This window comes from Oryx dammah, unplaced genomic scaffold, assembly GCF_014754425.2.
Source record: "Oryx dammah isolate SB20612 unplaced genomic scaffold, SCBI_Odam_1.1 HiC_scaffold_29, whole genome shotgun sequence".
NCBI lineage: Eukaryota > Metazoa > Chordata > Mammalia > Artiodactyla > Bovidae > Oryx > Oryx dammah.
Window position 1 is genome coordinate 61597000 of NW_024070213.1, and position 24744 is coordinate 61621743.

The window sequence follows — 24744 nt, forward strand, 5'->3', positions numbered from 1 at the left end:
CACACACACACACACACACACACACACACACACACACACACACACACACACTAGGCTGGTGCAAAAGTAATTGCAGCTTTGCACTCTTGAAACTTGTCATGATACCGGAATACATTCTTAAATAAATATAGTTATGTTATACATCATTTTAATGTGTATTTCTTGTTCTATGTTTTTTTGCTAATGACATTACTTGTTGTTTGTTTTATACACACTTCAGACTATGGAAATGATGTTAGACAAAAAGAAAATTCAAGTGATTTTCTTATTAAAGTTCAAAATGGGTTGTAAAAAGCAGAGGAGACAACCACAACATCAAAAACGCATTTGGCTCAGGAACTGCTAACGAACATTGTGCAGTGGTGACTCAAGAAGTTTTGCAAAGGAGATGAGAGCCTTGAAGATGAGGAGCATAGTGGTCAGTCATCAGAAGGTAACAACGACAGCTGAGCACCATCATCAAAGCTGATCCTCTTAAAATTACATGAGAAGTTGCTAAAGAACTCAACATCGACCATTTGGAATTTGAAGCAAACTGGAAAGGTAAAAAGCTTAAAAAGTGGGTACCTCATGAGCTAATCAAATATCAAAAAAATTGTCCTTTTGAATTGTCATCTTCTCTTATTCTCGGCAACAACAATGAACCATTTCTTGATTGGATCATGACATGCAATTGGATCATGACGTGCAATTGGATCATGATGTGAAAAGTGGATTTCATATGACAATCATCAACAACCAGCTCAGTGAATGGACCAAGAAGCTCCAAAGCATTCTCAAAGCCAAACCTGCACCAAAAAAAAAGGTCATGGTCTCTGTTTGGTGGTCTGCTGCCAGTCTAATTCACCACAGCTTTCTGAATCCCAGTGAAATCGTTACATCTGATAAGTATGCTCAGCAAATCAGTGAGATGCACTGAAAACTACAATGCCTGCAGCCGGTATCAGTCAACAGAAAGGACCCAATTCTTCTCCAAGACAACCAACGCTTCAGAAGTTGAATAAATTGGCTACGAAGTTTTGCCTCATCTGTCACGTTCACCTGACCAACCACCACTTCTTCAAGCATCTTAACAGCTTTTTGCAGGGAAAATGCTTCCACACCCAGCAGGAGGCAGAAAATGCTTTCCAAGAGTTCGTCGAATCCTGAAGCACAGATAGCCACACTACAGGAATAAACAAATATTTTTCACTGGCAAAAATGTGTTGATTGAAAAATAAAATAAAATTTAAAAATGTGTTGCTTGTAACGATTCCTATCTTGATTAGTAAAGACGTACTTGTGTGTGTGCTAAGTTGCTTCAGTCGTGTCTGACTCTTTGAGCCTAGTTATATGTATTTAAAATTCATGGTCCAGAACCGCAATTACATTTGCACCAACCTAATAATAGTTTGCATCTGCTAATTTCAAACTCCCAGTCTATCCTTCTCCCTGGCTCTTGGCAACCAGTCTATTCTCTATGTCAACAAGTCTGTTTCTGTTTTGTAGACAGGTTTGCTTATGCCATATTTTAGATTCTACATATAAGCAATATAATAAGGTATTTGTTTTTCTCTTTCTTACTTCAATTAGTATGATAATCTCTAGTTGCATCCATGTTGCTGTAAATGGCATTATTTTGTTCTTTTTGTGGTTGAGTAGTATTCCACTGTATATATGTACCACATCTTCCTTATCCATTCATCTGTTGATGGACATTTAAGTTGAACTCACTGTTCTGGGTATTGTGAATAGTGCTGCTATGAACATGTAAGTGGTATCATATGGTATTTGTCTTTCTCTTTCTGACTTCACACTGGAAAGGATGCAGAGAAAAATAATTTGGAAGCGTCACTATGGAAAACAATATGACATTTCCTCAAAAAAACTAAAAATAGAAATACCAGAGGATCCAGCAATTCCATTCCAGGGCATATATCTGAAGAAAATGAAAATACTAATTCAAAAAGATATATGCATCCCAATATCCATGAAGCACTATTTACAATGGCCAAGATAAGGAAGCAACCAAGATGCTCATGGCTTCTCTCAAAGCTGAGATGGTAAAGAATCTGCCTGCTAATGCAGGCGACCCAGGTTCGATACCTGGGTTGGGAAGACCCCCTGGAGAAGGAAATGGCAACCCACTCCAGTATTCTTGCCTGGAGAATCCCCATGGACAGACAACCCTGGTGGGTTACAGTCCATGGGGTTGCAGAGTCGGACATGACTTAGCGACTAAACCACCACTACAAGATGTTCATCAACCTATGAATGGATAAAGAAGATGTGAGACTGAGATACACACAAATACACACACACACACACACAATACACAAAAAATATTCCTCAGCCATAAAAATGAATGAAATCCTGCCATCTGCAGCAATATGGATGAACCCAGAAAATATTATGCTTAGTGAAATAGGTCAAACAGAGAAAGATAAATACTGTGTATCACTTATATGCAGAATCTAAAAAATAATACAATAGGGGGCAGGGGAGGGTTGGATTGGGAATTTGGGACTAGCAAATGCAAATTATTATATATAGAATGGATAAACAATGAGGTCCTACTGTATAGCACAGGTAACTATATTCAGTATCTTATAAAAAACCATAATGAAAAAGAGTATGAAAAAGAATATATATACATATATAACTGAATTAATTTGTTGTACACCAGAAACTAACAACAACACTGTAAGTCAACCACACTTTGATTAAAAGTAAATAAGTAAAAATTTTAAAGGAAAAATAAAGAAAAATTAGAATAATACAAATGAAAATAGAAACAAAAAAGAAACAGACTCACAGATATAAAACAACAAACTAGTGGTTACCAAAGCTGAGAGGAAAGGGGTGCGGAGCAAATTAAGGGTATGGAATTAACAGACACAAAATACTACATATAAAATAGATAAGCAACAGGATATATTATATAGCACAGGGAATTAGAGCCACTATCTTGTAATAACTTTTAACTGAGTATAATCTGTAAAAATACTGGCTCACTATGCTGTACACCTGAAACTAATCATGTAGATCAACTATACCTCAGTTTTAAGAAAAGAAAAAAACACCCACTATGAAGGCTTTAAATTAATTGTATTAAGTAGTTAACTAATGGTTCTGGGGTAGAGTCAGGTTCTTCACCTTTTACATTTTTTGAATTATTTAAATGTCTTATGATAACTACATTATTACTTTCACAATTTGAAAAATACAAATCCATAAGATTACAGATACTGAACTTAAAAATCTATAGTCCTGTCTTTGAATTGGAAATACTGATACAAACTTGTTAATACACTTTCTTTCAAAAAAATAAAAAAGACAAAAACCTTATTTCCTAGCCTTCTTCACTAAAAATAGCAAGAAATAATGAACAATCCACTAAGCAGTAGTGCCTCTTGCACCCAGACTGTGGCTTCTAAACATCATTTCCCAAAAAAGGGGCAATGGCTGTTACATGCCCATGAATGGAAATGGAAAAGAGGATCTCTGAATATCAGGTCAGACCAGAAAACAAAGAAACTAGGAGGATCACATGAAAAGAACACTGGAGGGAATTCCCCGGTGGTCCAGTGATTATGACTCCACTCTCACTGCCAAGGTCCCAGGTTCAATCTACTAAGATCACACAAACCTTGCAGTGCAGCCAAATGGAAAGTTTTTTTTTTTTTTTTTTAAAAAAGGACACTGAAGCCAACTTAAAGAGGTTCCCATTTGCTATTATGAGTTAATCAATGAGATATCAATAAGAATCAAAAAGAAATAAGACTGAAACACATAAATATATTTAAATTGATGAATTCATAATGACAATTCAAAAAACTTATCAGTCACCTTTGCAGGATATTAGTGAACAAACTATTTTGAAAATAAAGATTAATTAAAATAAAGATTCAAAGCAACTGTCTCACCTTTCCTGTATAAGATACACCTGAAAGTAACCAAGTAAATAATGAGGGAAGTATCCCTTTATAAAAGTATTCCAGGACTTCCCTAGTAGTCCAGTGGTTAAGAATCCACCTGCCAATGCAGGGGACATGGGTTCAATCCCTGGTCCAGGAAGATTTCACATGCCGCAGGGCAACTAAGCCCATGCATCACAACTGTTGAAGCCCGTGCACCCTAGAGCCCGTGCTCTGCAACAAGAAGCCACCACAATGAGAAGCCTGCACACCACATCTAAAGAGTAGCTCCCACTCACTTCAACTGGAGGAAGCCCACGCACAGCAATGAAGACCCAGAGTAGCCAAAAATAAAACAAATAAATATTAAAAAATAAAACTGCTAAAAAAAATTCCAGCTAAAATAAATTTTAAAATAATACAAATTGAATATCATCATTTTATAACCACTAATGAAATTCAATAAAGGATGTAGACAAGGTTCATCAATGGCTGCTGACATCATGAAAATTGGACTAACAGACATCACACACTTTCTCCTAATGGAAGTACACTATAAAGTATTCTAGCCAAAAACACTGAATCTGAATCTGATCAAATCTACTTTGTGGGAAATTACTGGACAGATAACCAAGTTTCTTCAACAAATACATAGGGAGAAAAAAAAAGGAAAGGGGAAATTATTCGGATTAAGTGGTTTTTAAACATATATTGACCAAATACAAGATACAGACTTTATTTAACTAAACATACAAGCTATTTAGAAAATATGATACAGTCAGGGAAATATGAACACCAGATATTTAATATTCAGGAATTACTGTTAATTACTTTAGAAGTATAAATGGTATTGATATTATGTCATTATTTAGGGGTATATACTGAAATATTCAGAGTGAAATTATACACCAGATTCTCTTCAAGACAGTCAGAAAAGGGGATAGAATTAAAGATGAAATAACAGTAGCCACAAGCTAACAACTGCATATGAAGTTCATCTAACTATTCCACTGCTTTCACATGTTTGAAATTTTCCATAGTAAAGTTATTTAAATAAGCAACTCTCAGAAAGATATAAATATTTGAAATATAGCCACTGAAATGAAATAAATTTTATATACTAATCTTTTATTGAAGCCCAGTTCAATTCCTATGTCGATCCCTACTTCCTACATTGATTTCTATCTTTTTTCTTTTATATTTGTGGCATGGAGGAGCCTGGTGGGCTGCAGTCCATGGGGTCACTAGGAGTCTGACACAACTGAGTGACTTCACTTTCACTTTTCACTTTCATGCACTGGAGAAGGAAATGGCAACCCACTCCAGTGTTCTTGCCTAGAAAATCCCAGGGACAGAGGAACCTGGTGGGCTGCCGTCTATGGGATCGCACAGAGTCAGACACAACTGAAGTGACTTAGCAGCAGCAGCAGCAGCAGCATACTGCACAGTTAGATAAAACTAAATTCTACAACATTCCATCTATACTATAGAATCTAACCCACTATATCTATTGTTGTTTTGTTCATAAATTATCAAGTTTATCTCCACAGCTAGCCAATAAGGTCTTTTAATGCACATAAAAATTTTTTTGATCCCACAGCCTTAAAATGGTCCCAAGACTTTTCTAATGGTCCCAAATACCTTATCGGATACTCAAGGTGACTCTGAAAATCCCTGGGACCTAGAGAAAAATGCAACAGTCTTCCCTGTCACCCCAAAGAGTACTAAAATTTTACTCTAGTAAAAGCATATAATATTGTCTTTTTCAAATTTAACTGAGATTCCCTTTATAACATCAGAATGATAAGTCTCCAGAAAGCTAGGGCAAGCTAATAAGCACAAGCTTTCCTCCCAGAATTCAAATGGAAACTTGAGTATTTATACTCTTTCACAAAAACAAAATTATACATTACTAGGCTTAAATAGAAAGTTTATTATCTAAGTGGTTGATTAAACACACTGAAATTATTTAATAAAAATTTCAGCTATAATATAAAGAAAGTCTGCCCAAAGAAATAGTCACAAAGCCCAGGAAAAAAGAACTCACCACCTAACTGGAGTCCAAGAGCACTGGAAAACAAGTCTATTAGCATACTTACAAGTATCAAGAGTTGATTTATAGCCCCTTTATCCTTTTTAAAAATGTTTTAAAATAACTGACTTTTCCATCTCATCATAAGAGAAATCCGTGTTATTTATGAAGAGATAAGCAAAAAAAGAACAGGAAAACCACCCTACTACCTCCTCATGACTTTGTCTTACTGAACAGTAAGGGTTTTGAAAGCAGGAAGGAAAAAAGGCACATGGGCTGACAATGAGGACAAGATGCAGATTTCTCTTTCAATTTTTTTACGTCTCACCATTTGTATAAATCCAGGGCCAGAAAATAAAAAAACCTACATTCCACTCTGGGAATTTTCTTGGTTTACAATAATTTGGAGGCATTTTTCTAATGTCCACAAAATTTCTTACCATAGTAGCACCAAAGCCTTACATTTCCAATTGCCAAGTCAGGTAGTAAACACATCATATATACTCTCTATAAAATCTGTCCCTATTTTAACTTACATTTAAATTAGTTACTCAAACTACCATTCCTTTTATTTGCTACTTTTTATGTCTATCCAACTCCATCAAGAGATTTTTATTTCATGTACGGTTAAATATACACTGAATAAGTTTCTCCTCAAAATATCCTAGACTAGTCTGAATCCACACATATGCAAAACAATTCTAGTGTCATAAAACTCACCCACCAGTACCCAATCATAATGCTCACCTGATCTCTAACTCAGATGTATTGCCTCATCCATCCTGGTGAAGTATAAAGAACTGCACTTATCAAGCATAATCTGAAGAGACATTGGAGAAAGGAGAGTGGATAGCCTCCAGCAATTCACCTAGGAGGAGGAAAAAAATTATCCCTTTCACCACCCAGAATCTAAACTCCAACAAATTTTCAGCAACAGTCAAATAAAATTCTCAGAACAGTTTGACTTTTCACTGGCCTCAGTGCCTTAATTAAGTAGCCCAGGTGACAGTGCAAAAATTAATTTGAAGCTATTTTTTTTCTACCTTATTTCGAAGAGCCAAATATTGTCTGTCTTCACTATTAAAATCCCCTGAGATTTCAATTCTGCAGAAGCTCTACAGGGTTCTAAATTTAGCCAAGTAACAGAAATAGTTGGAAGGCATGCAATTCATTTTAATATCTGCACGTTTATGTTGCCAGGCAGCTAATTTTTTAAGTACTCTTAGACTAGTCATCCACATATAAAAGAACAAATACATAAACCATGTAATTAAACTATTTACTACCTATAACTTCTGGAAGTGATCAACATCACTCCTCCAAAAATATATTCCATGTTTCTTCCACAGGGATAGAGTTTTAAATATTTCAACAAAACATGGGACTTCCCTGGCAGTCCAGTGGTTAAGACTCCATGCTGCCAATGCAGGGGATACCAATTCAAGCCCTGGTCAGGGAACTAAGATCCCACATGCCGTGGCCAAAAAAAAAATTTAATGTTAATAGCAATTTCCTCACAACTTATTTATTTGTTTCCACCTCAAAGGAATATATAGATAGGTTTAAGGAGTTTCACCTTCAATGCAAAACCTTTTTGTACACTTTGCTGTATGGCACAAATTAGCGCAACACTGTTAATCAACTAAACTTCAATTTTTAAAAATCAAGGGAAAAAAGTTTTGTAGAAAGGACTGACATGTCTCATTTCACATAGAGTCCCATAGCAGGACGTTCTCAAGTTGCTGGACCATTAGCCATTAGGATGTACAAGATCTCAATTCTCAGGCCAAATCTATTTTGGATTTTCTGAAACATCAGACCTCATAAGGAGCCATAAAACCAGGCTCCAGCATAAATGTTCAATACAATAAACACCCTAACTTCATGTGAGTTTCATAGATTGTGTACACAAAACAATGTGTAAAGTGTATGTGCAGATGAATACAACATGTAGGTTCAAAATACAAAGTATTAAAGAACTGGATTACAAGGTTCCCTACCTAAGGAGATTTTAATTCAGAGAGCAGAAAATAACAAAGAGGGAAACAACTCTTAAGTCACTACACCACAGGAGAAAAAGCATGGATTATATAAGAGTAAAAAGGATACAAATACTTGTTTTCACCTTCACATGTCACCACCAAGTTAGAGGGAAAAAAAATACAATGCCAATTTTCTAAACAACATCCCATTATTTCCCATGGCAAGTCACCGACATTGCCTGTAACTCACTTCATTCTGAGAAATAATTCAATTTAGACACTTTATTACTGAGTACTTCTAGGAAGACACAGAAGGGTCTTAGGTCTGGAATCCACTCATTTTTTTGTACTGGAAATAACTGACCCCATAAAGATAGTAAAGGACAGATAATTAAATATGAGCAGTTCCCCTTTAAAGGAACCATTCCCCACTAAAGGAATCAGGGTTCCTTGCAGAAAGGACTGATTCCAGGTTTGGAGCAAGTAAAGTACAGAGTGAACCCCAAATACCTTGTTGTGGCAGGATGTAAAGAAGTTCTCAGAACCTGATCAGGACAAGTCAAAAAAGCACAGGAATTAGTTTGAAGGTGCTCCAACTGACCAAACTGACAACAATTGTTGTATGTATAACACTAAATACTGTCAGTATTTTATACATTGATAAAGGACTGCGACATTTTGAATTAAAACAGGGGAAATAAAATTCTCCTTTATAGAATAACACCAACTAGTAAATGGAGAAGGAATGACAAAATCAACATTTTGTAACCACCAATGTAATAATTAATTCAGGCAAGGATCACCAACAAATGCTAACACCACTGGGTAAAACATAGAGAAAAAGAATCATACAATCTTAACAGCACCATCCTACAGATATTTTCTTAAATACAAAGGGAAAAAGGCACTTTTACAAAGAAGAAATGCAGCCTATATCAATTCATCTAAGTAATCACCTTATCATCAATAATGCGGCAAAATGACAGTGTGTGCACAGAGAAGAACACAACATTACCTAAACAGTATTCTTGTCAAAACTGTTTAATAAAATCGACATAATCATGACAAATCCAAATTGTGAAACATTCTTCAACACAACTGGCCTAAACTCTCCAAAAGTATCAATGACCCAAGACACAAAAATGGAAAGAACTGCTCTGAACTAAAAAGCTATAAAGATATGAAAATTAAATGGAATTCATGACCCTTGAATAAATCTAAGATTAGAAGGACAGCTATAAAACAGTATCTCAATTATTAATATGATTGAGGAAATCTGAGCATACACTAGAATTATTATATCACTGTAAAATATTTTAAATAAGATAATGTATTTTATAACAATATTGTAGTAATACAGGAAAATACCTTGTTCCTAGGTGACATATGCTTAAGAAATTCTGGGTGAAGTTTCCTGATGTCTGAAATTTCCCTATACAAATTCCTAATACACAGTAAAAAAAAATTAATAATAATAATGTGTATATGTATAGGGAGGGAAGAGGAAGTGAGAAGTGGAATGTGACAGAGAGGAAGAGAGAGGGAGGGAGGGAAGTGGGTAAAGGTGTGAAAGCACAAATGTGACAAAATATTCAATAAATATTAGGTAAAATCATTCGGGTGCTCATTGTATCACCCCTTCAACTTTTCTGCAGGTTTGGAATTACACATAAAAACATGGAGGTAAAAAAGAACAAGCAGCGACTTTAACCCAAGCTCCTGGCTATCCAGTATAAATTTTCTGTGTTCTATTAATAAAAAGAAATTCCAGGTGATGCTTACAAGTACAGACTTCAGCATGAAAGTGGGTTGTCCTGACTGCACAAGGAATAACCTAACTTAACCTCTCTGCAATGGTCTGACTGTATCTTCCAAAATTCATGTTAAATCCTAAGCTCCAAATATATTAAGAGGTGAGGCCTCTGGGGTGGTTAGGTCATGAACTTACTGTCTTACACAGAAAGATTCTAGAGAGATCGCTAGCTCCTTTCACCATGAAAGGACACAGTAAGATGCAGGCTATTAACCAGGACAAGGGTCCTCAGCAGAATCAGACCATGTTTGATCTTGAACTTCTCAGCCTCCAGAACAGTGAGAAATGAATTTCTGTTGATGAGCCACCCAGTATTTTTTTATAGCACCCTGAACAGAAAAAGACACTCCCTGAACCTCACCTATAAATAGGGATAATACAGTACTGATCCACAGGGACTATCTTCTAAGGATTAAATCATCTAATATGTGCTACTATTATACTTCTGTGATATCACATTCTCTGTTCACTTATATTCCTTCTAAGTATATGGGGAGACTAGATCAATTTTTAGCCTTTTTCTGTCCTGGCGACTAGCTTATGAGCTATTAATATAAAAACTTTACTAAAATTTACTATAATAACTTTACTAAAACTTTACTAAAATTTTGTGAATTGCCAAATATATCCAAATTCAAATAAAAAATTAAAATGCATTCCCTCTAAGGACCAATAAAAATAAGCCCACCAATAACACAAATATACTCTACCATGTTAAAGCAGCAGCTTTTCACAGCTTACATCTGCTCCTTCCTCATGAAAGGGTTCTATGTCAGAAACAGATTTAGCCTGTCTTGGTCCCCAAAATATTAATCTTTACATTAAAATCCAATGCCCTCAGGCCAGAAATGCCTCTTAAATTCTGGTATTTCCTGGAGTTTCCTCTCAGTTCTCTTATCATTCTGTAAGTTTGTCTCCATGACCCTATTTCTTCAGCATGAAAGTGGGTTGTCCTGGCTGCACAATGAATAACCTAACTTAACCTCTCTGCAATGGTCTGAATGTATCCTCCCAAAATTCATGTTAAATCCTAACCTTGTTGTTCAAATGACTGAACAACATTCATGTACAGAGTACTTCAAAATCTAAATACTTCTGCCCCTCTGAAAAGCTCCAGATTCAGACAATTATATTTCCAAAAGTGAACTTCCTACCAACACTCCTCTGCCCATTTTAAAATCAGATTGGTCTTTTTTCTACTGAGTTGCATGAGTACACTTCGGATACTAACCTTTTTTCAAATATATGAGTTTTTTGGAAGTATAGTTTATGTACAATATTACCTAAGCTACAAGTGTACAATATAATGATTCATAATTTTTCAAGATTATTACCTTAAAATACTGGCTATATTTCCTGTGTTGTACCAATAAATCCTTATAACTTATATATATAATCATTTATACCTCTTTCAAGTATGCTGCTGCTGCTAAGTCTCTTCAGTCGTGTCCGACTCTGTGCGACCCCATAGACGGCAGCCCACCAGGCTGCCCCGTACCTGGGATTCTCCAGGCAAGAACAATGGAGTGGGTTGCCATTTCCGTCTCCAATGCATGAAAGTGAAAAGTGAAAGTGAAGTCGCTCAGTCGGGTCCGACTCTTCGCAACCCCATGGACTGCAGCCTACCAGGCTCCTCTGTCCATGGGATTTTCCAGGCAAGAGTACTGGTGGGGTGCCATCGCCTTCTCCATTAGTTTGATGTAGTTCCACTTAATTCATTTTTACTTTTGCTGCCTTTGCTTTTGGTGCTAAATCGAAAGAATCCTAATACCGATGCCAAGGAGTTTACTCCCTATGTTTCTTTCTGGAAGTTTTATAGTTTCAGGTCATATGTTCAAGTTTCTAAACCATTCTGAACCGTATTTTGTGTCTGGTATAATACAGTAGTCTAGTTTTCCCAACATGATTTATTGAAGAGACCATCATTTGCCCACGGTACATTTTTGGCTCTGTTGCCATAAATGAACTGACCATGGGTGCATGGGTTTATTTCTGGGCTCTTTATTCTGTTCTATTAATCTACTTATCTGTTTCTATGCCAATACCATATTGCTCTATTATGGCTTTGTAATATAGTTTGGTATCAGGAAATATGCCTCTATCAGTTATGCTCTTCTTTTTGAAGATTTATTTGACTATTTGCTGTCTTCTGTGGTTCCACACAAATTTTAGGATTGTTTGTTCCCTGTAAAAAATGTAATGAGAAATACAATAGGGGTTGAATCTGTAAATTGGTTTCAGTGGTATGGACCTTTTTCAGTATGGACTTTTTAACAATATTAATTCTCCCAATCCATCAGCCAACGGTCTTCCCTGGTGGCTCAGAGGTTAAAGCGTCTGCCTGCAATGCGGGAGACCTGCGTTCGATCCCTGGGTCGGGAAGATCCCCTGAAGAAGGAAATGGCAACCCACTCCAGTATTCTTACCTGGAGAATCCCATGAATGGAGGAGCCTGGTGGGCTACAGTCCACGGGGTCGCAAAGAGTCAGACACGACTGACCAAGCAACTTAACTAATCTGTGTCTTCAATTTCTTTCACTGATGTCTTAACAGATCTTACAATAAACTGTAAATGTTTTTTACCTCCTTGGTCAAACTTATTTCTAGGTATTTTATTCTTTATGCTACAACTGAAAGCGAGATTATTTTGAAAATTTCTGAGTTATTAACATATAGAAACACAACTGATTTTTGTATACCTATTTTGTATCCTGCAACTTTACTGAATTCATTCATTAATTCTAACAGTGTAGTGTTTAGGATTTTCTATATATAGTATCATGTCATCTGCAAATAGTGACAGTTTTACTTCTTTCTTCCTGATGTGAATGCCTCATTCCTTTGTAATAATTTATTATTTGCCTGGTTTTTGCTAAACTGCACTGACTAGGATCACCAAAACTATGTCAAATAAAAGTGGGAAGGAAAAGCTTTCAGCTTCAGTTGAGTATGTTAGCTGAGGGCTTATAATATATGGTTTTTATCCACAGGAGGAGTTTACAAAGAATTTTGACTTAAAGAGTTGCTTTAATCGAAGAAAAAGTTTCTTAAAAAAATATGGATTTTATGATGTTGAGGTACATCCCCTCTATAACCCACTTTGTTGAAAGTTTGTATCATAATGGATGTTAAATTTGTCAGGTCCTTTTTCTGCACCACTGAAATGATCATATGATTTTTATCCTTCATTTTGTTAATATGATGTATCACACTGATGACTTGCAGATGCTGAACCACCTTTGCAGCTCCAGAATGAAACCTACTTGATTATGGTGAATGATCCTTTTAACGTATTGTTGAATTTAGTTTGCTAATTATTTGTTGAGAATTTCTGCATCATATTCATCAGGGATACTGGCCTGTAATTTTCTTTACTTCCAGTGTTCTTGTCTGTTTTTTGTATCAGGGTTATGCTAGCCTCATAAAATGAGTTTGAAGTATACCCTCCTATTCTATTTTTTGGAAGAGTTTGAGGATTGGTAATAGTTCTTTAAATAATTCACCAGTGAAGCCATCTGGTCCTGGACTTTTGCTTGTTGGAAGTTTTTTGATTACTCAATAATCAAGATTATTTGATCCAGATTCAATCTCTTTACTAATATAGGTATACCTTAGAGATATTACAGGTTTGGCTCCAGAACACTGTAATAAAGCAAATATTAAAATAAAGCAAGTCACAAATTTTTTGGCCTTTCAGTGCATATGAAAGCACTTTTACCCTATATGGTAGTCTATTAATTGTGCAATATCATTTTGTCTAAAAAAAACAATGTACATACCTTAATTTTAGAATAGTTTATTGCTAAAAAATGGCAAGATAACATAATAGTAACACACAAGATTACTGAACACAGATCACCAAAACAAATAATCATGAAAAATTTTGAAACACTGTAAGAATTACCGATTTGTGACACAAAGACACAAAGTGAATAAATGCTACTGGAAAAACAGGGCCATGAGACTTGCTCAATGCCACAAATCTTCAATTTGTTTAAAAAAAACCACACACACACAGTATCTGTGAAGCACAGTAAAGCCAATCTCAAAAAAATGAGGTATACCTTAATGGGGTTTGGTTCAGATTTTCCATTTCTTCATGATATAGTTTTGGTAGGCAGCATGTTTCTAAGAATTTATCTATTTCTTCTTCGTAGTCCAATTTGTCGGCATGTAATTGTTCACAGTAGTCTCTTGAGGTATGAGGTATTAACGTCTCCTCTTTGATTTCTTATTTGAGTCCTCTTTTTTCCTTAGTAAGTCTAGCTATAGGTTTGTCTATTTTGTTTTTATCTTTTTTAAAAAAAAACTAGCTCCTAGTTCCATTGATCTTTTCTATTGTTACTCTAGTTCTAATCTGATATTTATTTCCTTTCTTCTACTAACATTAGATTTAGCTTATTCTTCTAGTTCCTAGAGGTGCAGAGGTAGGTTATTTAAGATCTGCCTTGTTTCTTAACTTTGGCATTTTCTCAATGAACTTCTCTTTTGCTTCATTCTATAGGTTTTGTATTTAGTACATTGCATTTCCATTTTCATTAGTTGAGTATTTACTAATTTTTCTTTTTATTTCTTCTTTGACCCATTGATTATTCAGTAGCATGTTGCTTAAGCTCTACATGTTTATGAATTTTGCAGTTTTCCTCTTGTCACTGAGTTCTAGTTTTATACCACTGTGGTCAAAAAGATTGCTAATATGACTCAAATCTTCTTAAACTTTTTAAGATTTGTTTTGTGCCTAACATATGATCTTTGAAAATGTTCCAAATGCACTTGAGAAGAATGTGTATTTGGATATACCTTTGCTTTTGGATAGAATGTTCCATACATGTCTGTTAAGTCTATCTTGTCTAATCTGTAATTTAAGGCCAACGTTTCCTTGTTGATTTTCTGTCTTGATGACTTACTCACTGATAAAAGTGGGGAATTAAGGTCTCCTATTACTGTATTGATGTCTACTTCTCCCTTTAGGTCTGTTAATATTTACTTTATATAATTAGATACTCCTAAAACCTGCCCCCTTTCTTATCTCTGTTAACACCGCCCAGTCACCTAAGACAGAAACTGAGAGTCATCTGTTCACAATTACTTCTCTCTCCTCCCATATTTAACCAATTTCCAAACTCTGGTACCATCTCCTTGATCCATTCGATCGTCTTAGCTCCTGTCCTGTCTTCTCCACTTCCATCATATATAGACAGAGAAATCAGTTAATGGGACAAGACCTCCAGAGTTCTTTTTTTCCTCCAGCAAAGCAGTTGGCAATGTTCCCATGGTGGCTCCTCTGAATAACTAAAATTCGAATCTATGCTGATGAACATGTAGTGTGAGAAATAAACTGCTGTTTCAAGCTATTTAGATTTGAGGGTTGTTTCTTACCCACCATACCCATCTCTATCTTGATTTCAACCTCTTCTGCACAACTACAATAGCCCCCCCAACAAATTTCTCTCCCTTTCCTCTTAATCCATTGTATTTTTCAAAACTGGTACCAGAGTTACCCTTGTAAAATAATCATTCCATTTCTCTGATGATAATCTTCAGAGGTTCCTCTTTGCCTCAAAATATTTCAAATTCCTTAATATAACTCTTAAAGCCTACCATGAAATTATGCTCTAAGATATTCTCTCCAGTCAATCAAAATAATGCTACCTCTCCGTACACACCATAGTCTTTAACATTCCTGGGATTTTGCCCAGGCTATTCTATTTGCTTGAAATGCATTCCCACCTTTATACCACCTCACCCTACCTTTGCCACCCCAGCCAAACAAACCCCTTGGCAACTATCCTTCCCATTCTCTCAACAGTTATTCAAATTTCTGTCTCTTCTCAAGGACTCTATTTTACAGACTCTCTTATTAGAACATACCAGCCCCCTAACCCAAAAGGATAAGTCTCCTCCATCACAAGGAATAGCAAGGCCCTAAAGTCAGAAGCTCCCTCAAACTCCTTTGTTCAGTGACCAAGCATTTGTCCCCATCTCTTTCTTGACCTTTTCTTCTATCTTAATGAAAGACATAAAAATAATTCTACCTCCCTTATGGCAGAAAGCGAAGAGGAACTAAAGAACCTCTTGATGAAAGTGAAAAGGCTGGCTTAAAACTCAACATTCAAAAAACAAATCATCACATCCGATCCCATCACTTCATGGCAAATAGATGGGGAAACAATGGAAACTGGCAGACTTTATTTTCTTGGGCTCCAAAATCACTGCACATGGTGACTGTAGCCATGAAAGTCAAAGACGCTTGCTCTTTGGAAGAAAAGCTATGACCAACCTAGACAGCATATTAAAAAACAGAGACATTACTTTGCCAACAAAGGTCCATCTAGTCAAAGCTATGATTTTTCCAGTAGTCATGTATGGATGTGGGAGTTGGACCATAAAGAAAGCTGAGCACCAAAAAAATGATGCTTTTGAACTCTGGTGTTGGAAAAGACTCTTGAGAGTCCCTTGGACTTCAAGGAGATCAACCCAGTCAATTCTAAAGGAAATCAGTCCTGAATATTCACTGGAAGGACTGATGCTAAAGCTGAAGCTCCAATACTTTGGCCACCTGATGTAAAGAACTGGCTCACTGGAAAAGACCCTGATGCTGGGAAAGACTGAAGGCAGGAGGAGAAGGGGATGACAGAGGACCAGATGATTGGATGGCATCACCGACTCAATGGAACTAAGTCTGAACAAGCTCTGGGAGTTGGTGATGGACAAAGCATGGTGTGCTGCAGTCCATGGTATTGCAAAGAGTCGGACACAACTGAGCAACTGAACTGAACTGCTCTGGAGTTCATCTTCTCTTCACACTCAAGGACTTCACTCCATTATCACCACTCTCTAATGTCTTGTTCATTCCCTGAACATTTAAATATGCTCAAGTCTCTCACCTTAAAAAACTTTTCCTTGGGACTTCCCTGGCAATCCAGTGGTTACAACTCCATACTTCCCATGCAGGGGGTGCAGGTTCAATCCCTCACCCCAATCCTCACCCCAATTCCTGGTGAGGAAACTAAGATCCCACATGCCATGCAACATGGTCAAAAATAAATAACTTGATTAATTAAAAAAAAAAAAACTCTTCTCTGAACTCCACCTACTCTCACTACTGTCCTCTCTCCATCTCTTTGTAATCTTCCTGAAAAATAGTTTACTTCCTCCCACCTTCTGTTTATTCCTCAACTCAATGCAATTTTGCCTCTGCTCTCATCACTCCAGTGATCCTGCTCTCACTGATGTCAACAATGACCTAAATCCAGCAAGTAAGGGCTTCCTGGTGGCTCAGACAGTAAAGAATCTGCCTGCAATGCAGAAGACGCAGATTCAATCCCTGGGTTGGGAAGATCCCCCATGGAAGGAAATGGCTATCCACCCTAGTATTCTTGCCTAGGAAATCCCATGGACAGGCGAGCCTGGTGGGCTACAAACCATGGGGTCACAAAGAGTCAGACACGACTGACCAACGCTAACACTTTCACATCCTTTCTGTCTTTATACTTGACATTTCCACTACACACAAACACAATTACCTTCCTCTTTGAAAGTTTCTCCTCTAAAATCCTATCACATGCACTTTACTGGATTCCCCTCTACCTTCCTGGCTTCCTCAATTTTCTTCCAGGGCTCCTGCCACCGATCACAACTGTCAGTGTTCTCCACGGCTCTCTCAGCCTTTAGGTCTTCAGTCTTAACATGATCCTTGGAGGAATCAAACCTATCCCTTCAACTACAATGTATGTGATACTGACTCCTAAATATCTCTCCAGCCCTGATTCCTCTCTTCAACTCCAGACTGAACCATCTAATTTCCTATTACGCATTTCCACAGGGTTCTACAGATACCTCAAATTCAACCAGTCCAAAACTAAACACCTCACCTTTATTTCCAAACATCCATCCCTAACTCATGATGGTCACCATCCACCATGGCATGGAATCCAGAAAACTAGGAATCATTCAAGAGCTCATCCCTCTCACTTACAACTATACTCACATACATACACAACACACACACACACTTCCAAGTCTAAAAGATTCTACCTTTTAAACACCTCTTGAATCTGTACATCTCTATGCATTTGCAGGACCACTTTAGAGCCACACAATCTGTTATCTGGATTATTTATTATATATTAGCCCCTAAATTGGACTCCCTGGTTCTAGTCTACTTTTCAATCCAGTTCCCACATTGCTACAAGCGATCTTTTAAAAATACAATCCTTCAATAGTTTTCATACTGTAACACAAAATTCATTTCAGCCTATGAATAAGGCCTTCAAGATCAGGCCCCTACCTACCTCTCTAGCCTTTTCTCTAAACAATCCCCATAAACATCCCATATGAAGGCACATACCTGTCCTTGAAGTTGGACAAAGGCAGTATGCTGTTCAGCTCTACACCCCCACCCTTTATGTAGGTAGTTCTTCCCCTAGAACTCTCTTCCTCGTAAGTACCTGTCCACCTTGTTAACTCCTTCAGGTTAACTACCTATCACCCCTTCAAGATTCCTAACTCTCTGACAGGAAGTCTTTCCACATTTTATTGTGCTTCCAGAGCACTTTGTGGATTCCTCTACTCAGAGTTCATCAGGCTGCAGTATACTGACTTCTCAGTCTATGCTGTTTGAAGGTAATGACTACGTCTTGTTTTTTAACACCTCTAGCACCTAATCCCGGAGAAGACAATGGCACCCCACTCCAGTACTCTTGCCTGGAAAATCCCATGGACAGAGGAGGCTGGTAGGCTGCAGTCCATGGGGTCACAAAGAGTCAGACACGACTGAGCGACTTCACTTTCACTTTTCACTTTCATGCACTGGAGAATCTTGCCTGGAGAATCCGCGGGACAGGGGAGCCTGGTAGGCTGCCGTCTATGGGGTCGCAGAGTCAGACACGACTGAAGCGACTTAGCAGCAGCAGCAGCACCTAATCCGGTAGCTATTTATACACTGGTTGAATTAATGAGTCCACTGAGACTAATTCAAATTTTGCCTTCTCTGAAAAGTTGATTCTGAACCTGTCATTTAGAATTAAGCATTCTTTCTCCTTGCTCTCATATCACATTTTATTACCACCTTGTAACAGCTGTCTGAGGAGGCCTTACAAATAGCTGTGAAAAGAAGAGAAGCGAAAAGCAAAGGAGAAAAAGAAAGATATACCGATTTGAATGCAGAGTTCCAAAGAAGAGCAAGGAGAGGTAAGAAAGCCTTCCTGAGTGATGAGTGCAAAGAAATAGAGGAAAATGACAGAATGGAAAAGACTAGAGCTATCTTCAAGCAAATTAGAGATACCAAGGAACATTTCATGCAAAGGTGTGCACAATAAAGGACAGAAATGGTATGGACCTAACAGAAGCAGAAGATATTAAGAAGAGGTGGCAAGATACACAGAAGAACTGTACAAAAAAGATCTTCATGACCCAGATAATCATGATGGTGTGATCACTCACCTAGAGCCAGACATCCTGGAATGTGAAGTCAAGTGGGCATTAGGAAGCGTCACTACAAACAAAGCTAGTGGGGGTGATGGAATGCAAGTTGAGCTATTTCAAATCCTAAAAGATGATGCTGTTAAAGTGCTGCACTCAATATGCCAACAAATTTGGAAAACTCAGCAGCAGCCACCGGACTGGAAAAGGTCAGTTTTCATTCCAATCCCAAAGAAAGGCAATACCAAAGACAACTGGAAAAACCATAGCTTTGACTAGACGGACCTTTGTTGGCAAAGCAACGTCTCTGCTTTTTAATATGCTGTCTAGGTTAGTCAAACTTTTCTTCCAAGGAGCAACCGTCTTAATTTCATGGCTACAGTCACTATCTGCAGTGATTTTGGAGCCCAAGAAAATAAAGTCTGCCACTGTTTCCACTGTTTTCCCATCTATTTGCCATGAAGTGATAGAATCAGAAAGGCAATGCTCAAACTACTGCACAATTATACCCATCTCACACGCTAGTAAAGTAATGCTCAAAATTCTCCAAGCCAGGCTTCAACAATACATGAACGGTGAACTTCCAGATGTTCAAGCTGGTTTTAGAAAAGGCAGAGGAACCAGAGATTAAATCACCAATATCCAGTGGATCATCGAAAAAGCAAGAGAATTCCAGAAAAACAATTATTTCTGCTTTATTGACTACGTCAAAGTCTTTGACTGTGTGGATCACAACAAACTGTGGAAAATTCTTCAAGAGATGGGAATACCAGACCACCTGACCTGCCTCTTGAGAAATCTGTATGCAGGGCAGGAAGCAACAGTTAGAACTGGACATGGAACAACACACTGGTTCCAAATCAGGAAAGGAGTATGTCAAGGCTGTGTTATTGTCACCCTGCTTATTTAACTTGTATGCAGAGTACATCATGAGAAACACTGGGCTGGAAGAAGCACAAGCTGGAATCAAGATTGCCGGGAGAAACATCAATCACCTCAGATATGCAGATGACACCACCCTTATGGCAGAAAGTAAACTAAAGAGCCTCTTGATGAAAGTGAAAGAGGAAAGTGAAAAAGTTGGCTTAAAGCTCAACATTCAGAAAACTAAGATCATGGCATCTGGTCCCATCACTTCATGGCAAACAGATGGGGAAACAGTGGAAACAGTGTTAGACTTTATTTTGGGGGGCTCCAAAATCACTGCAGATAGTGACTGCAGCCATGAAATTAACATGGTTGCTCCATGGAACAAAAGTTTGACCAACCTAGACAGCATATTAAAAAGCAGAGATATTACTCTGCCAACAAAGGTCCGTCTAGTCAAAGCTATGGTTTTTCCAGTTGTCATGTATGCATGTGAGAACTGGACTATAAAGAAAGCTGAGCACAAAAGAATTGATGCTTTTGAACAGTGGTGTTGGAGAAGATTCCTGAGAGTCCCTTGAACTGCAAAGAGATCCAACCAGTCCATCCTAAAGGAAATCAGTCCTGAGTGTTCACTGGAACGAACACTGGATGTTGCTCTGTGGCATGTGGATATTAAACATTGGATGTTGAAGCTGAAACTCCAATACTTTGGCCACCTGATCCGAAGAAATGACTCATTTGAAAAGACCCTGATGCTGGGAAAGATTGAGGGCAGGAGAAGGGGACGACAGAGGATGAGATGGATGGACGGCATCACCAACTTGATGGACATGAGTTTGGGTAAACTCTGGGAGCTGGTGATGGACAAGGAGGCCTGGCGTGCTGCAGTCCATAGGGTTGCAAAGAGTCAGACACAACTGAGCAACTGAACTGAACTGAACTGTAACACTCATGCCCTTGTAGTTTATTTACTTTTTTTTAATCTATAAAAATAAAACATGAAATAGGGACAACAGTGAATGATGACAATCCTTGACAATAAGGATGATGTCGCATCTATCTTATCATCGTTAGTATATAATCTATCACAGGTACCTCTTAAACAGCTGAGTGAATGAGTTATTTTCATAAATTTTCTTGATGTATTATTTTGGAAGCAGTTCTGTAAAGCTGACTTGAAGATCACTCTTTCTATTGTAAAAATAGAGAAGAACCAGAAACTAAGAGAATACCTTCTAAGAAAGAATTAACCTGGACAGAAAACATATGGGTGATGTTTATTCTAACAAAGACCAATAGTAAACTGAGTTCCTCTGATTTCTAAGCTAATACTGTAGCTTAGAAATGTACTAGGCTCATGGTATACCAAAGGAAAAGCTGGGTTTGTAAGATGAAACAGTAGCAAGTGAATGCTGGTAATTCTTAATTGAAAATCTATAAGCAGGCTTCCCTGGTGGTCCAGTGGTTAAGACTCTGCCTTGCAATACAAGGGACATCAGTCCGATCCCTGTCTGGTAAGATTCCACATGCCACAGAACAACTAATGCCACGAGCCACGACGACTGGGCCTAGGCTCTAGAGCCCATGAGCCATAGCTGCTGAGCCCACATGCTGCAACCACTGAAGCCCAGGTGACCAGAGCCTGTGCTCCACAGCAAGAGAAGCCACTGCAGGGAGAAGCCCACACACCGCAACCAGAGAAAGCCCCCGTGCAGAACAAAGGCCCAGCACCGCCGAAAACAATTTTTAAAAAAGAAATAGAAGAAGAAAATCTGTAACCTTTTCAGAGGGCCTCAGGTGGCACTGTGTGTGCACATGTATGTGTGTGGCTAAATCTGTGTACCCTACTTTGGGAAATGAACAAAGCACAAGTCTACAATAAACGACAAGATAGAACAGAAAGAATTGCAGAAGAGACTCATGGCCTAAAACACATTATGGATCTGAATAGATTCTATAGCTGAATCCAGTCAGTCTACAATAGGCAGAAAAACATTTATGAAAGCAATGTTAATTCCAAAGAGAAAAAGGAAGAAAAAGAAAAAAAACAAAGCATGGAAATAAAGCACCATTTTATCTTTGCAAATATTAACTTCAATGCTGTTCTGTTATTCAGTAGCACTAGAGAACGTCATTTAGAGACTAGTAATTTGATCATATTTAATATAAACTATCCTTCTATGAAGGCTTCCCTGATAGCTCAATTAGCAAAGAATCTGCCTACAATGCAGAAGATCCTGGTTCGATTCCTGGGTCAGAAGATCTCCTGGAGAAGGGACAGGCTACCCATTCCAGTATTCTCAGGCTTCCCTTGTGGGTAAAGAATCTGGTAAAGAATCTGCCTGCAATGGGGGAGACAGGGGTTCAATCCCTGGGGTGGGAAGATCCCCTGGAGAAGGGAAAGGCTACCCACTCCAGTATTCTGGCCTGGAGGATCCTATGGACTGCATAGTCCATGGGGTCGCAGAGTCAGACACGAGTGAGCGACTTTCACTTTCACCCTTCTGTGAGGTAGGCTATGCTTGCTGATTGTGGCCACCAAAGAGATGTAAATACATCCCAGGTACATGGAAAGTATGCTCACTGATATCTGTAGATACCTCTTTGTCTCTCTTCTGTATCACCTACTAACTACAGGTGAAGTACAATATTGAAGCTAGCCTAAGAATTCATTAAGGGCACCTTCAATCTCAAGTGTTTACATTTTAAATCAGTAGATATATCAAGAAGTATTATCATACTTAACCTTAAGATACCTCCAAAAGTCAATTTTCCTGTATCCTAAAAGGCAACAGACCATCAACTCCATTTTACATATAAAGACACTGATTCAGCAGAGTTCATGAGGGTAAACACAGAAAAGCCTCGAAGAACCTCAAATAAGGTTAAAAATTCAAGTCTCAAGCACTGGCTCTGATTTTACTCCCTCACAAAGCCTACACAGAAACTAAACAGGTTTGATTCCTTTCAGTCATCCTATCTTAACAATTACACTTAATTTTTCAGCCATCACATTCACTTAGTTAAGAAGAAAGAAAAAATATTTTTGCATTACCATATAGGGAAAATACTCTAAGGGCACACCCTCTTTGTCTTCCTGGTTTTTTTACAGTTAAAAATACTGCTAGGATATGAGCTATAGCAAATGCAGCACAATACTAATTACTGGCTCTTAGAGGAGAATTAGGGACACTAACTGTCAAATTTTTTAAACTCTTCAGTATGCTTGAAAATTTTACAATCAATGTTGGGAGAGAAAGCTAATTATAATGTAAAAAGACATTATGAAGAGATGTCTTGTTTTACTCACTGGTCAATATATGAGCTGGAGAGGGCAATGGCACCCCACTCCAGTCCTCTTGCCTGGACAATCCCATGGACGGAGGAGCCTGGTGGAGTCGCTAGGAGTCGGACACAACTGAGCGACTTCACTTTCACTTTTATGCACTGGAGAAGGAAATGGCAGCGCACTCCAGTGTTCTTGCCTGGAGAATCCCAGGGACATCTATGGGGTCACACAGAGTCAGACAGGACTGAAGCGACGTAGCAGCAGCAGCAGCAATGTATGAGCAGACAAGTTTATCTGTGAATAAACCGTGTGTGCGTGTCATGAATCTGAAAGAGGGTTCATTTGTTAGTAAAAATCCACTAATGCTGACTAGGTTTCACAGGACACAGTGATACATTAGACTGCTGCTGCTACTTCTGCTGCTGCTAAGTCGCTTCAGTCGTGTCTGACTCTGTGCAAACCCACAGACAGCAGCCCACCAGGCTCCTCTGTCCCTGGGATTCTCCAGGCAAGAACCCTGGAGTGGGTTGCCATTTCCTTCTCCAATGCATGAAAGTGAAAGGTGAAAGTGAAGTTGCTCAGTCGTATCTGACTCTTAGTGACCCCACGGACTGCTGCCCACCAGGCTCCTCCGTCCATGGGATTTTCCAGGCAGGAGTACTGGAGTGGGGTGCCATTGCCTTCTCCGATATATTAGACTAGTATGTGTTTATCCTGCCTATGGCCCACTCTGTCTACATGCAATGAAGGAAACTTTTGTCTAATATGGAGTAGAGGAGTGTTTTAACTATAGTAACTCATCTAATGCTTAAATATTAGGTTGGTACAGTAGCAATTGTGGTTTTGTACCGTTGAACTTTGCCGTTTGATATTGGAATACATTCTTAAATAAATGTGGTTATGTTATGCATTTCTTGCTTTATGTTTTTTGCTAATGACTTATTATTTGCCATTTATTTTATACTTATTTTAGACTAAGGATATGTTAGACAAAAAGCAAATTCGAGTGATTTTCTTATTCCAGTTCAAAATGGGTTGGAAAGTAGCAGAGACAACTTGCAACATCAACAATGCATTTGGCTCAGGAACTACTAATGAACACATAGTGTGGTGGTGGTTCAAGAAGTTTTGCAAAGGAGAAGAGAGCTTTGAAGATGAGGAGCACTGTGCCGGCCCCTGGAAGTTGACAATGACCAACTGAGAGCAATCATCAATGCTAATCCTCTTATAACTACACGAGAACCTGCCAAAGAACTCAATGTCGACCATTTGTTCAGCATTTGAAGCAAACTGGACAGGTAAAAAAGCTTGATAAATGAGTGCCTCAAAAGCTGACTGAAAATCAAAAAAGCGTCCTTTTCAAGTGTCATCTTCTCATATTCTATGCAACAACGATGAACCATGTCTCGATCAAATTGTGACAGGCAACAAAAAGTGGA

At 38.1% G+C, this 24744-nt stretch overlaps 1 protein-coding gene across 22 annotated transcripts in view; it reads right to left on the reverse strand.

Annotated features, from left to right (window-relative positions):
- R3HDM2 (R3H domain containing 2) overlaps window positions 1-24744 on the reverse strand; it is a 161681-nt gene that overhangs the window by 123432 nt on the left and 13505 nt on the right. For 21 of the 22 annotated variants that reach the window (XM_040233044.1, XM_040233027.1, XM_040233021.1 and 18 more), the window contains exon 2: window positions 6676-6796. The exons of the other annotated variant lie outside the window; for it this stretch is intronic. The gene's annotated coding sequence lies outside the window, so the exon portion shown is untranslated. The remainder of the gene's footprint in view (window positions 1-6675; window positions 6797-24744) is intronic. 22 annotated transcript variants of the gene reach the window in all.